The sequence below is a fragment of the Sus scrofa genome, chromosome 9 (genome assembly GCF_000003025.6).
Source record: "Sus scrofa isolate TJ Tabasco breed Duroc chromosome 9, Sscrofa11.1, whole genome shotgun sequence".
Lineage (NCBI taxonomy): Eukaryota > Metazoa > Chordata > Mammalia > Artiodactyla > Suidae > Sus > Sus scrofa.
The window spans coordinates 15,600,405-15,616,764 of NC_010451.4; the positions used below are offsets into that span (position 1 = coordinate 15,600,405).

The following is a 16,360-nucleotide window of genomic DNA, read 5'->3' on the forward strand; positions in this document are numbered from 1 at the left end:
AAAGTTCTAGTAAACTTTGATTATTAAGTGTGCATGCTACAATATTGGAAAGCTTAATGTTTTCTGATAAAAGCTTATTACTTCAATGTATAAAAGAAACTAAATACTTCATCCCATTCCAATTCTAGAACAAGAATGAATCATTCATTTCTAATATTTAAGCCATATGAGAAGAAAGAATTTCAGCGATGTTCCATACTTTTCATAGAACGCTAAGATGTTTAAAAATATAAAATCCATGCAAATTACATTGCCTATAGAAATTAACAATCTACAGTTCCTCTAAAGTTAGTTGTCCTATTTTTCTTCTTTTCCTTTATTCATATGAACTCTTAGTTTCCTTTAAAATGTAGTTTGTGTCATGATAACACAAATATCAAATGTTCTCCAAATCATCTAATTCAATTATCTTTTCCACTTCATAGACTGAACTGTTTCCCCTTTCAAATTATTCAGTGAGGGATAAAAAAAATATATTTCTCTAGATACTTCATCTTCACATCTGCAGGAAGAGAACAGAATATTCCAATCCCCATAAATCATGGCTCTGAGTTTATAGCTTTGAGGACCAGAATATCTATTGCTTAAAAACTGCATCATATTAAGAAATGTGATGTCACTTACCAGTCAGCTTACATTTTAGCACTCAACTCCAAACAAAAATGACACTGGAAGAATAAAAAAGAAAATAATTTAAATATAAAAGTAAGCTTATAAAATCTGAGTATTTTATAGTAAATTTGGAAAGCATATTGTTAGAGCTACATTAACACACGATTTACATACTTTTTTTTTAGATAAGATGCCTTTCAATGACAATAATATCCATAGATTCCCTATAGATAATCGAATCTGTACAAGATGATATTAAAAGTTTATGGCAGAGAAGTAAATTCAGTAACTCTTTTGAAGGCATCAACTAGGATGAAAATTCATTAAGGATAAGAATAGTTCCAGCTACAGTCTGTGCCCACTTAGTCGTTTAACCAGATGTGACAGAAATAGAGATCATGATACTAATTGTAGTCTTTTTTTTTTTTCATAACATAGGGATTGACAGACTTCTGCCAAGAGACAGTAAATATTTTAGGCTTTATAAGCATGCAGTCTCTGCTTCAACTACTCAACTCTATGTAAATGAATAGTTATGGTTGTGTTCCAAATAACCTTTATTGGCAAAATTGGCCAGTTGACAAAGATTTGGTTTCTGGACACGGTTTACTCACTTCTGGCAAAATGTACTGAGAGTTCCCACTCAGATATATCAATCCTCACACATGGCAGATAGTGAAACACAGAGAATCACAAGTACTGAATAATTATAGCCCTCAGCTTCAGAATAAGCTATGTGACTTAAAATCTCTCTCTCATACACACACACACACATATACCCTGTGGAGTTCTCAGCCCTAAACGATGATATATGAGATTTAAAGATTTTTAGTGTTCATGAAAAATATAAAAAATATATTGTTTATAAAAGGTAAACATCTAACAATGTAATAGTAAATAGAAAAAATATATATTTTAAAAGAAGGAAGACAATTCTTTGTTGATTTTTATTTGTGCTTTAAAGAAAAATTATGCTAAGTGATAGCAAGTTTCCTGTGACGTGTAGATATAGGAGTTCAAATACTAAATGAAAGGAATAAGAGATTAAAATTAGCCAAAGAAATTCATCAGGCCAGCTTTACAGTCCTTGGGAAATGAGTTGAAAAGATGAGTCTGGGAAGTGTCGTTCAAGAGAAAAGTCTGATGTCAGTCTAGAAGGTCACAGTGACAGGCTCCCTGCAGCACTATCATTATTTGATCTTTAGGTATTCAATATGTGAGACTGGTAGAAATAAGACAGACTGAACTGCCAACACAAAAAGCTATTCAGAGAAATATTTATCTTACTCTTTTTGGCAATATGAGATGAACTCAAAACTGGCAGGTTATGCAGGAGAAACAATACTATCTGTGACAGGGAATAGTAATAAGGTACATTGCCATTATTTCACAGTTATAATTGTAATCACTCTTCCTTACTCATTTTTGAATTTTCAAAAGTGGCTCTGTGTCCCTCAAAGTACGTTTCAATATTTAGGGAACATCTACTCCCACCCACTCACTCACACAAGCACTTACACTCCAAATGGGCATGTTCCATTTTAAATAGCTAGCTTGTCCTAGTAACCCCACCTGTATGCTCAAAGAATGACTCTACATATGAGAGCAGAGAAGAATAAAGCACTTTGAACAAACACAAATCACGGATTTCGTGTTCTTTTAATTCTCATGACTCCCAGGAATGGGTTCAACGTGCCCTTGAAGATTCAGGTGTCGGAGTCCTAACCCCCAGTACCCCAGAAATGACTGTATTTGGAAACTGGGACCTTACAGAAGTAAGTAAGGTTAAATGAGGTCATTAGAGTCATCTCTCGTCCAACGTGACTGGCGTCCTTATAAGAAGACACTCAGAGGCAGACATGAGCACACACAGAAGAAAGACCAGGCAGAAGGCGGCCATCTAAAAGCCAAGGAGAGAGGCCTCACAAGACAGCAACCCTGCCAACACCTTGATCTCCAGACTTCTTACCGTCAGAACGGTGAGAAAATACATTTCTGCTGTTTAAGCCCACCAGCCTGTGGTACTTTGTTATGGCAGCCAGAGCTAAGTCAACACACTCCCTCTTTCTTGTGCCCAACTGTAATGCCCATCAAGGGATGGCAGCAGCAAAGCAGACTCTGCTACCTTGGATGTAGCTAAAAGCCAATTTACCCCACCTCCTTCCTTTCCCAGCCACAGTGACGGCTTGCAACTAGAGAAGAAATCGTGTTACATGCTTGGCTTGAAGGAAGGGTAACTGGCTGCAGGGGGGAAGAGGAAGGAGGAAGGCTCATTGGACATGACAGTTCTCCATTTTAAGAGAAGCTGCAAATAGATCTGGAAAATGTAGTTGGAATCTATGTGGTCAGAAACAACACTGTCTCTCTTTTGGTAAACTCCCAGTTCTTGGCTAAACTCCAGAGGCCAGATGTTGGAATTCCAATTACCATGAAACTGTCAAAAATGAAGGTTGTTTTGTAAGACCTTGACAGTCTGCTCATCATTTCAGAGAAAAGCAGGGCTCTTAAACATTAACATGCTCAAAGTCACAAAGGTAGCTATTTGTAGATCCTGCATTCATTACAAAATCGCATTTGTCTTTTTCCAAACGCTATGCACTACGGAAACTCTGCCTCAGTGAGCAGTTCATTCAACAGATCAAAAATTTATCAAGTTATGTTGCAGACACACTTGTTACTATTTAAGACACAACAGTAAGCAGCACAGAGGAAGAACTTATCTTGCTGAATTTATACTCTAAATAATGGGTGATGGACAATAAATAAAAATCATAATAGATGATTACATTATATAATTTGTTATGAGATTAAAAATGGTAGAGCAGAAAAGAAAAAGTATAGTAGGATAAAGGGATTGGGGGATTGTAGGGCAGAAACTGACAGGGAGCAGGGGAAGAGAGGGTTTTCAATTTTAAATTCAGTGTTAAGGAAGGCTCATTGACATTTCAGCAAACAACTGACAAAGATGAGGGAGGTAAGTAGGTGACTATTTCCATGAAGATCAACCCTGCCAGAGAATTCCAGTACAAATGCAAGGCCTTAAGGTTTAAGACTGGGGCCTACTTGACGTTTTGGGGAAATGGCAAGGTGACCAGTGTAACTGGAGTAAAATGCATGAAAGGAGAAATAGTAGGAGATGGAGCCAAACCAGGAAAGGGATGGAGGGATCTAGTTAGGAAGGGCCCTGCCATTGGAAAGAGACTGAAATTTACTCCAAGTACAATGGGGAGCCATGGCAGGGCTTGGACCAAAAGTTAATCCTTATGAAAAGGATCATCTTGGCTGCTTTCCTGAGCATCACACCCAGGTTTTATGTGAGGTAGAAGCAGGGAACTAAGTCACTGCAATCATCCTGATGAAAGATGGTAGTGGCTTGGATCATGGTAATCGTGATGGAAATGGTGAGAAACAATTGGTTACCGATGAATTTAAAGGTTATGAATTTGAGAATAGGTGACGTATTAGATACAGGTTCTGAGAGAAAGAGGAGAAAGAAATTGGCTATTTTAATACATAATCTCTTTCCATTAAGGTTTCTCTTGTATATAAAAGATGCTGTATTGTAGGATAGCGTATGAGCTTTAAAGAAAGTCTGGGGTTGATTTCTGGTTCTATTATGTACTGGGCATCCCTTTCCTCAACAAAACAGTGCTGTAGCCAAGGGCTCAGGTGTGAAGTTCTGTGGTCTTTCCTGTGAATTTTGACTCTTTTTCTTACTAACTCTGAACAACTGACTTTGACTCACCAATCCTCCTTGTATAATTGGAATAATAAGCAATTATTAGAGAGGAATAGAGAAAGAGGCATAGGAGGGAAAAGAAAGAACGTGTCACAAATGAAGCAGTAGCAGCTCAGTGCCAAAGAATTAGCAGGTGTGGGGTATTGAATCATTGGCTCCAGTCCCTGCTCCCTCCCTGTATCCACATCCCTTGCTAGGTAACTGGGTAGTTGCTCCTTCTAAAGAGGAAGAGTATACTTTCCCACTCCTTGAGTTTGGCTGTAGAAGTAGGGAAAGATTACAGCATGAATATTCTAGTTCTGAAGAGACTTTGGGGTATTTCTGCTTTTGCTGCAGCTCCATCCTAGCTTTGGATTGCCCTGAGGATGAGAGCTGCATGGAGACAGAGCCAGTTCTGTTAACCCTCAACTGCAGCCGGAAGCAGAACTGCCAGGTCAAGCCTAGTGGAACCCCATGCAACATAAAGACACCCATGTGAAAATAAATAGTTTGTGTTTTTAGCCACTGAGTTTGGGGACATTTGTTGCATAGCAATGGTTCAGTGATGCAGAAGGTATTAACTAATCTGAGCCTATTTCCTTAGGATTTTGATTAAAACAAAATAAAAAGCAAACAACCCTTCGCAACCACTCTTCCACCCCTCCCAAATGTGCCTATGAATCATCTCCCTTTGCTTTATAGTTTTTGAATAATTTAGTGCTGAGAGCAGATTGTAAGTTAAGACACAAGTCAAATTCTTTAACACAAAATACCAAATTTCACATTAAGCTTCCCAAGAGTCACTTACCTCCTCCTTTAAGTTATAGAGTCCCTTGGAGAGTTTGACAAGTGCTAGAAAGCTTCAAATAGGATCAGAAGCCAGAGCCAGTGAATTTGAGCACTACTCTTTTTTATGTCAGAGCACTCTCTCTTATTCATTTTAAATTCAATGGGGAAACAAACTGCTTTAAACTAATTCTTTGCAATTAAATATGCCTAAAAATTGAAGTATTCTATACAGAAAGAATCCACTGCTTTCTCCAAGGCAAGCCAAGGACCTTTCATGACAGGATGATAGATAATATTCCTAACTGTATTAGTTATTCAGGTGTGCATCTTTTTATATTTCTTGGGTTATAAAATTTAAATGAATGATTGTTATGTGAGATTCAGCAGGAGAAAAAAAAGTGCTGAAAAACTGCCCCCAAATTATTTAGAAAGCAGCATTTTGAAAAGAATATTTCTAAGACAGTAAAACATCTCATTAAAATAAAGATTACACCAAGATTTCATGAGAAGTATCAGGAGAAACTGTTAATCCCCCAAATAACCATTTCCTCACTGACTCCTCCCTCCCTTTTTTTTTTTTTTTGAGCTTACATTATCTTCTGTCTACCTCATAATTGTACTTGAACTCCATGACAGTGATCAATATATCCTTCTCTTGCTTTTGATCACTCCTCAACTTTCAGCCTAGTGTCTGCCACATAGTAGGTTCTCAAAGCAGGTAGTAAACTATAATTATAGAATATTGAATTGTCATTACACCACACTTGGGCCTCCCATGCATTTTATATGCAAGCATACGTGTGTGCATAATCTCGAAAACGTATCTCTGTAAAAACTACCCCCAAACCTCACACTTCCAAGGCATTTCTTAAAATTTCCATCCTTCACCTCAGTCTAAGTCAAGACCAGTTGTTGGAGTGGGTCATAGGGAGAATGTTGACCCATGAGCGGGACCCAGATGATCAGAGTCTCCTCCCCTCATCCTCTGTCTTTGGAATATATGTCCTTCTCTTTGTTCCATAGTCAAAGCCATTTCAAGGACACAATCTTCAGAGAGTAAGGTGCTATTGAAACAATCAACTGAGGATGTGACAGAATGATGTGAACTTATTAAGTCTGGCAGTGCAGAGATCCACTCATCTTGTGGTTGCCCAAACTAAGCTTATGTATTAAAACTACCACTTACCAGAGTTCCTGTTGTTGTGCAGCAGAAATGAAACTACTAGTACCCATGAAGATGTGGGTTCGATCCCTGACCCTGCTCTGTGGGTTAAGGATCCACATGGCTGTGGCTGTAGCTGTGGCATAGGTAGGGAGCTGCAGCTCCAGTTCAACCCTTAGCCTGGGAACTTCCATATGCTGTAGGTGCAGGCCTAAAAAGCAAACAAACAAACAAACAAAAAACTATCACCTACCAATTTGGAGGCGTCCACCTTTCTTTGGTCTCTTCTTGTCCTGTGCGTGCAGGGGCCAATTTGCAAATCAACACCAGTGCAGGGAAAAGAGCGTGATCGCTGCTTAAAACGTGGTTTACATTCTGGCTCTACCGTTTAATAATCATGGAGCATCCAAAAAGCTACAAAGCTTTTCTAGTCTTCAGCTTCTTTATATGTAAAATGGATAGGTGAATCAGACCAATCAAACCACTTAAGAGATAGCTGAGAGGATTGTGCTAGATCTTACAGGAGAAAATGCCTTGCATAGGGTGTCCACTTCACACAGGTAACTGTCCTTCTTTCCTCCAAGATCTTATGTGCATATCTTCAAAGAGTTCAATGATAAATTTGCTTCTCATAGAGAAGATTGTTGTCATTGTTTTAATGCTCAGAAATGCAGGGATCTGGATGCAGCTGGAGGGCTGTGAATTATCAAAAAAAGCCTCAGCTATAGGCAATAATTTTAATGTTAATTAACTCCATCTGGAAGGAAAAGCAGGTGTTGAAATTGATCACTTAAGTACAGAAAGCAAGAGCTGTTTACTAAACTCTCCTTAAATTAATTTGGCTGAGCTTGTGGTTAAATTGCTTTCAAGTCACTTTTCTATAAATGCCTTATACCAAATGCTGAAATTGGAAAAAGAAGTAGACCAAGCATATTTTAATGAAATGTAACAAACTGGATTGAAAGGTTACCTAAAAATAAAAATTACATTTTAAAAATGAAAAAAAAAAGAGCAACAGTCTGTTTTGCTTCAATAGCAGGTAAAATCTGAGCAAAAACCTAAAGCATTTTCCACGTTTTTCACAAATCACCAGAGTCAACTCAAAATGGGGACACCAGAAAAGGCAACTCCTAGGCTGTCAAACACATTGAATCAGCTGTGCCTGTGAGACCAAGGGATCTGCATTTCACAACTACTTAGCTGATTTTCATTCTCACTAAAACTTAAGATCATTTGCCTAATAGTGACACAGGTTCCTAGAGAGTTAGCAAATTAGGGCAATGGCTAACAGAGAAGCTTGGACAATGTCATCAAGAATCTGGACACCAACATCAAATTTATACTTTTCATTTAAGGACATTCTGATATGACTGGCCAATGGGGACCTGCTGTATAGCACTGGGAACTCTACCCCATATTCTGTGATAATCTATATGAGAAAATAATCTGAAAAAGCATGGATGTGTGTATCTGTATAACTGAATCTTTTTTTTAATACAGCAGAAATTATCACAACTAACTATACTTCAATAAAGCTTTTTTTAAAAAAGAACATTCTGATATAACAGTAGTATTCATTTAATTTCTTTTTTTTTAATAATTTTTTTTATTTTCCCACTGTACAGCAAGGGGGTCAGGTTATCCTTACATGTATACATTACAATTACATTTTTTCCCCACCCTTTCTTCTGTTGCAACATGAGTATCTAGACAAAGTTCTCAATGCTATTCAGCAGGATCTCCTTGCAAAACTATTCTAAGTTGTGTCTGATAAGCCCAAGCTCCCGATCCTTCCCGATCCCTCCCACTCCCTCCCCCTCCCATCAGGCAGCCACAAGTCTCTTCTCCAAGCTGATTATAAGAGAAATGCAATGCAAATCAAAACTACCATGAGATATCACCTCACACCAGTCAGAATGGCCATCATTAATAAATCCACAAATAACAAGTGCTGGAGGGGCTGTGGAGAAAAGGGAACCCTCCTGCACTGTTGGTGGGAATGTAAACTGGTACAGCCACTATGGAGAACAGTTTGGAGATACCTTAGAAATCTATATATAGAACTTCCATATGACCCCGCAATCCCACTCTTGGGCATCTATCCGGACAAAACTCTACTTAAAAGAGGCATGTGCACCCGCATGTTCATTGCAGCACTATTCACAATAGCCACGACATGGAAACAACTCATTTAATTTCTTTACCTTCTGTCATTACCTAACTCCTCAACAGAAAAGACATATTGCTTAAACTTCTGTCCAAGACCTTCCATAATGTGATTTGATTGTCCGTTCCACTCCACGGTGTGGTCCCTAAAACAGCAGCATCAGCATCACCCAGACTTAGAGAATTAGAATTCTAGGGATGGAGCCCAGCAATCTATGTTTCAGCAAGGCCCACACCTGATTCTGAGGCACACAAGTTTGACAATTATTGTGTATCCTTCAGTGTTCCCCATGATTCACCAGACTTTAGTCAGCTGCTATGAATGAGTTTCCTATATTAACTTTAATATAGGAAACTTAGGTGGGTCTCCTTTTCCCCTTTCAGATGGAAAGGCAGATTTTGAAATCAAACTTATGGTTATCAAAGGGTAAATGTGGCAGGGGGGAGGGATAAGTTAGGAGTTTGGGAGATATATACTACTATATATAAAACAGAAAGCTAACAAGAATCTATTGTATAGCACAGGGAAATCTCAAAATTCTTTAATAATCTATATGGACAAAGAATCTGAAACATAAAAAAAATACATATATATGGATAACTGATTCACTTTCCTATACACCTGAAACTAACACAACATTGTAAGTCAACTACACTCCAATAAAATAAAATTAAAAAAAGAAAGTGGCCTTGGAAACGCAGAGTAACAAGTGAAGGGTTTTGAATGCTTTACTATTTCTGCCTTAGTCTATTTTAATTTCAGCGAGTACTCTAAACAAATAACCACCTAATTTTTTTTTTTTTTTTTTTTTTTGGTCTTTTTGCCTTTTTCCAGGACTGCACCCAATCCATGTGGAGGTTCCCAGGCTAGGGGTCTAATCGGAGCTGTAGCCACTGGCCTATGCCAGAGCCACAGCAACACCAGATCTGAGCCGCATCTATGACCTACACCACAGCTCACGGCAACGCCGGATCCTCAACCCACTGAATGAGGCCAGGGATAGAACCTGCAACCTCATGGTTCCCAGTTGGATTCGTTAACGACTGAACCATGATGGGAACTCCAATAATCACCTAATTTTAAGCAATTTAAAGCTACCAAGCAAAATGGGAAGAAACAAAGTAAATTGCTTTCTTGATTATAAAATTTAAAATTTACTTAGGCCTATAGGAGAATAAATCATTTAATTACAAGGATTATGCATTAAAGAAACAAATTGTGCGAAGCATGTTTTGTTTGCAAAAATGGACGCCTTTGTAGAGCAGAGCCTCATTAAAAATAATTAAGGCCATAAGATATGGACCAAATTTGATAGTATGTAGGTATATCCTAAAATTTGAAGGAATCACTTTAGAAAAACATAAGCCATGCTTGTGCAACAAGATATAGAACAAATCATGGAAGTGAGTATATGATTCAGGAAGCTAGAGTATGGTTTATTATAAGCAGGGAAAAAAACATTTTTAAGAACCTTCCACATGCCAGTACTCTCCTAAACGCTTTACATATGTTATCTCTATTTTACCATCACCAAACCCCCTCAGAAGCAAAAATTGTTTCCATTTTACAGAAGTCAAAAATCTGAAGCACATCATCACACATAAACCTAGTAAATTAAAGAACTAGGATTCAAACCCATGACTGTGGGTCCAAGGCTGTATAGTGGGATGTATGCATTTTTCCCATTGTATTAAGTGATGTTATGCTAACCTAGGACCTTCTTCACTTAAATCTTGCCTTTATGAAAAATGAAAGACTACACATCTCCCTCACTTTATGACGGAGTTACATCCTGACAAACACATTGTATGTTGAAAATATCCAAAGTCAAAAATGCATTTAATATGCCGAACCTAAAACACAATTCAACCTCCCCTACCTTCAACATACTCAGAAAGCTTACATTAGTATCAGTGTAAGTATTCATTACATTAATGAATGTTGGGCAAAATTATTTTCACACAGCTTATTTTATAACAGTGTTAAATATCTCATGTAATTTATTGACTACTGTACTGAACATGAAAAAGAGAATGACTGAGTGGACACAGAATAGTTTTAGCGTATTGACTGTGAGCACCTTGGTGACAGGGAGCTGAGGGCTCGCTGCCACTGCCCAGCGTCATGAAAGAGCATCTGACTGTGTATCGCTAGCCCAACAAAAGATCAAAATTCAAAACCTGAAGTATGGTTTCTACGAAATGCATATTGTATTTCGACACTGTAAATGTGAAAATGTCCAACCAGCTTAAGTCGGGGACCATCTGGACTCCTATGACACGACATCAGTAATTTTCAATGAAGTCATAATCTATTCACAGCCATACTCAGTGAACCTGGGATAACTTTATGTATAACATTTCTGTTCTACAGGACTGTGGACGTGGGAAACAAATACGCAAGATCACTGAGGCATATTCCTTCGAACAGTCCTTATAAATTGCCCAAGAATTGGCAGCTAATTAGCAGCTCATTAGCAACATTGATAAGCCATGTGACAAAAACAAATGCTGTGCTAACAGAAGGAACAGAGCTTTCCAATGAATATTAAATAGACTTTAGGATAAAATCAAATTGCTAAAATTAACTTCCTATAGATTTCTCAATGATCCTTATTTTGTGTTTACTTACACAAATATTTATAAATGGCCATTTTTTAAGCAATGTGGTAGTTTTGAAGATGAAAAATAGGTGTCAAACACAATTCTCGTCTTCAAGAAGCTCATGATATAACAAGATGATTTTTGCATCTACACATTAACTTTTTTTCTTTTCTAAACAACCTTCATCAAGCCTGAAAATGATCTTTTTAGGTAAAACCTGGCATTGCATGAGGTATCCACACATGCACATCTAACCCCATATCTGCTGGGTAGACAGATTGCTATTCAAGTAAGCATAAGAGAAGGGTAAGGAAGACACGGCTATGAAATGAGGAACAGGTTTTGATGTGTATAAAAATTAGATCTATGAGATTAAAGTGTTTTGAATGACCTTAGTTTTCAGGCCAATCTACTTTTCCTATTAAAAGCATTCAGTTGTTCTCCATTTCTGTTAAAAAGAAGTTCTAACTCCTTAAACTGGTATACAAGGTCTTGACTTTTCTTTCCATTCCCTTTGGAATTCTTGAGAGCAGAGTTTCGGTTTTTTTAATCTCTGAATCTTTGGCATCTAATATTGGGCAGGGACATAGTGTGAACTTAATAAATACTTGAATAACTGAGTCATAAGTAGGTACTCCTCCAATTCAAATCTATATGGAGAGTATACGAATGCTAGGCCAGTGGATATCATGGAGACTCCACTTTAAGCTATAGATACCGTTAAAAGAAAAGGGCATATATAAACACTTGCCTCTTAAAAGAACAAATCCAGCTATTTTAATAAAGTAATTAAATAGATCATCTTATACAACAAAGTTTTGAAGAAATAAAGGTATTTTCATGGTTCCTCACAATGAAATTTGTACTTACGATGGTAGTAAAATAATTATGTATAGGAGATGTGATTAGAATTATAGAACACTTACAATTCTCTCTTTCAACAGATAGTACTTATAACATCACGTGACTTTTCTTATAGTTTGCAAAGGGTCTAACACTTAAAAGGAGTGTATCTCATCTTTTTCCTGAAATTTCTTAAGCACAGACAGAAAAGAAAAAAAAATCTTAGGTTCACACAGCTGTAACTTTAACGCAACTTAACCATTGAGTCTAATGTATCTGTGAACCAATAAAGAAATTAAAGAATGAAAATGAGATATGACTTGAAAAAAGTCAACTTGTGAATACAGTAAGAATCAGTAATCATACTTCCACCTTTAGCATTCTGCCCACTAAATTTCCTAATTTACTCTATCCCAAGAGTAATTTTCTTGGCAGGATTGGTTTGGTACCTGTGACTAAAGGATTCATAATTGATTTTAAAAACAATTGATTGGCGTTCCCATAGTGGTGCAGTGGAAACGAATTTGACTAGGAACCATAAGGTTGCAGGTTTGATCCCCGGCCTCACTCAATGGGTTAAGGATCAGTGTTGCTGTGATCTGTGGTGTGGATCACAGACGCAGCTTGGATCTGGCATTGCTGTGGCTGTGGCGTAGGCTGGCAGCAATGGCTATGGCTGGTTCCTAGCGTGGGAACCTCGATATGCCTCAAGTGCAGCCCTAAAAAGACAAAAGACCAAAAAAATAATAAAAATAAAAACAATTTATTTACATATAATTTAAAATGAAACTAGCAACCTTTGACACATCATTCAATCTCAATTTCAACTTTCCACCATTTTATGACACATTAAAGAGACAAACAGGGAAAACATTAACTATGGATAAAATGAAGAAAGATGTATTAACTTGATAGTGTGTTGGTCAACTTGCGCTTTTCCTCATGAAAGAGATGAATTCCTCTTGCACAGAAGAAGGAAGAAATATAACTTCATTTTCATTTTCCACTAACTGAGATTCAGAGCCCATTAAAATCAAAAAACCATTAGTGGTTGTGATGGTGGTAGTTTTGAGTGACAGGGAAAAAAACTGTAGGAAATGAGAGATGGTTCCATCTTAGTCTAGTAGAGATGAATTGTTTATAATAGTTACACATATACAATTGCCTTCTAGATGTTAAAATGGGAGTATTCCATAAGAATAAAAAATATTCGGGTAGAAGATCTAACAGTAAATTCTCAGACCATGCCTTTTGGAAAACTTCAAGTCTGTATATCTATATCATTGGCTGTATTTTGGAGAAAAAATTAAAGAAAACTTTAAAAATCAAAGCTCAAAGTTGAAAAGATGTGTATTCTGAGAAAATCAACATAAACTTTAAGAAAAATATGAATTTTCAATAAAAAATTGATTTGCTTGTCAAAATAGGACAGAACACCAAAGATTAAAAAGAGGTCAAAATAAGAGGACATTATTTTTCTACTTTAAAAAAGTCTCCTAGAAAAATAGTCAATAGCATCAAACCTATTTGAAAGAGAGTACATGAAACAAAAATTATATCACCAGTGTCAAGAAAGCTGATGTAAAGCTATAAGAAATCTATCTATAATGCAAAGAAGAGACTGAGAAGTCTCTTGTGAATACAGGGAGAAAAAGTATGACAAAGATTAAAGTAATGGGAAAGATAGTAGCTACAGAAAACAAAAACTCCAACAATATCAAATGTTAAGATCTTAGAATTTCAGGATAAACAAAATTGCATGATATAATAAACAGTGACAAAGTTAAAGAAATTTCTCTGAAATTAAAAATGAGATTGTCTTTAAACTTTTCAGGTAAAATTTAAGAGAGATCTTCCATACTAAAGGGAGTTTTAAAAAGGTTGAATTTCAATGACAAATATTTAAAAATACTCAAACATTAAAATAGTATCCAAAAATACATGGACCACAGTCATCAAGACAGTGTGGTCTGGTACCAAAACAGAACAGAGAACCCAGAAATAAACCCAAACACCTTTAGTCAATTAATCTTTGACAAAGGAGGCAAGAACATAAAATGGGAAAAAGACAGTGTTTTCAGCAAGTATTGCCTGGAGACCTGGACAGCTGCATGCAAATGGGTTAAACTAGAACTCACCCTCACACCATGCACCAAAATAAACTCAAAATGGCTGAAAGGCTTAAATATAAGACAAGACACCATCAAACTCCTGGAAGAGAACAGAGGCAAAACATTCTCTGACATCAACCTTACGAGTGTTTTCTTAGGTCAGTCCCCCAAAGCAACAGAAATAAAAGCAAAAATTAACCAATGGGACCTATTCAAACTGACAAGCTTTTGCACAGCAAAAGAAACCAAAAAGAAAACAAAAAGACAACTTACAGAATGGGAGAAAATAGTGCCAAATGATGCAACGGACAAGGGCCTAATCTCTAACATATGCAAACAACTTACACAATTCAACAGCAAAAAAGCCAACAACCCAATTGAAAAATGGGCAAAGGACTTGAGTAGACATTTCTCCAAGGAAGATACATAGATGATCAACAAGCATGTGAAAAATGCTCAGCATCACTGATTATTAGAGAAATGAAAATCAAAACTACTATGAGATACCACCTCACACCAGTCAGAATGCCATCATTCATAAGTTCACAGATAACAAATGCTGGAGGGGGTGTGGAGAAAAGGGAACCCTCCGGCACTGTTGGTGGGAATGGAAGATGGTACAACCACTATGGAGAACAGTATGGAGGTACCTTAGAAACTACATGTAGAACTACCATACGACCCAGCAGTCCCACTCTTGGGCATATATCTGGACAAAACTTTCCTTAAAAAAGACACATGCACCTGCATATTCATTGCAGCACTAGTCACAATAGCTAAGACATGGAATCAACCCAAATGTCCATTGACAGATGACTGGATTAGGAAGATGTGCTATATATACACAATGGAATACTACTCAGCCATAAAAAAGAACTTGACATAATGCCATGTGAAGCAACATGGATGGAACTAGAGACTCTCATACTGAATGAAGTAAGTCAGAAAGAGAAAGACAAATGCCATATGATACCACTTGTATCTGGAATATAATATATGGCACAAAGGAACCTTTCCACAGGAAAGAAAATCATGGACTTGGAGAATAAACTTGTGGTTGCCAAGGGGGAACAGGAGAGAGTAGGAGGGACTGGGAGCTTAGGGTATGCAGATGCAGAATGCTGCCTTCCTTTGAGATGGATTAGCAATGGGATCCTGCTGTGTAGCACTGGGAGCTCTGTCTAGTCACTTAATGTGGAAAATGTAATGTGAGAAAAAAGAATGTGTACATGTAAGTGTAACTAGGTCTCCATGCTGTGCAGTAGAAAAAAAAAATATATATATAAGTAAATGATAAAAAATACATGAAATTACTCTGATTCAACTATCCTCTGTGACAATAAATCCCCCAAAACAATGGAGCACAATTTAAAGGATTTTGAGTGTGTTCATATATGATGATCCAAGAGTTAATAAATATAGTGCAAAGTAAAGATACATTTCAACCTATATCAGACAGTTAAATAGATTCAGAAAATGTGTTATTTTGGAAAAAAATAACAAAGATATTTTTCCATAATATTTGAAATAAAAATCGAGAAGCAAAAGAAATTACACTATAAAAAGGTCAGTAAAAAGGAATACATAAAATGAGTTTAACATGAGATTAAGTCCATGTTTTTAGATATACAGGTACATTGTTTTATAAAATACTTAAAAGAGAATGCTTTACAAATGCTTAAAAGGGAAGCTATTTTTATAAAAATACTAACACTGAAAGCCAGGAAGTTGTCAAAAATTAGGAATGTGCCCTCATTAGGGTGGTTTCTTTAATGTAGATCATTAATTAGTAATACATATTTTATTGTAGAAAACACTGGAAGAGGAAACACATGTGTATGTACATGTATATGCATGTGTACATGTGCATACACACATACACGCACTCATACACAGAAATCCAACTCCTTAGCCTTAACCTTGCATACTTTCTAGTGCAAGCTACCTAAGCCAAGGTCACATTCTCTGTGTGTATATGTGTGTATGTGTGTGTGATTGAACCTAATGACTAGTTGCTCAGTTGTTAAAAAGTCCAGGTCTCTTTGCCTCAATTTTGGTCTCCTCATTTTTTTTTTCTTTCTTTTTAGGGCCACACCTGCTGCATACGAAGTTCTGGGCTAACAGTCAAATCTATAGCTGCAGGCCTACACCACAGCCACAGCCACACGTGATCCCAGCCCCATCTGCAACCTACCCACAGCCACAGCAACACTTGAATCTAGCCCCATCTGTTGTGGCAACACCAGATCCTTAACCTACTGAGCAAGGCCAGGGATCAAACCCGCATCCTCATGGATACTAGCACGTGTTCTTAACCCACTGAGCCACAATGGGAACTCCAATTTTGGTCTATTC

General features: G+C 37.1%; 1 long non-coding RNA gene across 1 annotated transcript in view; it reads right to left on the minus strand.

The window, feature by feature from the left end:
- The window catches only part of LOC102160854, a 1,306,405-nt gene that overhangs the window by 922,357 nt on the left and 367,688 nt on the right, over positions 1–16,360 (minus strand). The window contains exon 3 of the long non-coding RNA XR_002346962.1: positions 625–668. This is a non-coding gene — a long non-coding RNA (uncharacterized LOC102160854). The remainder of the gene's footprint in view (positions 1–624; positions 669–16,360) is intronic.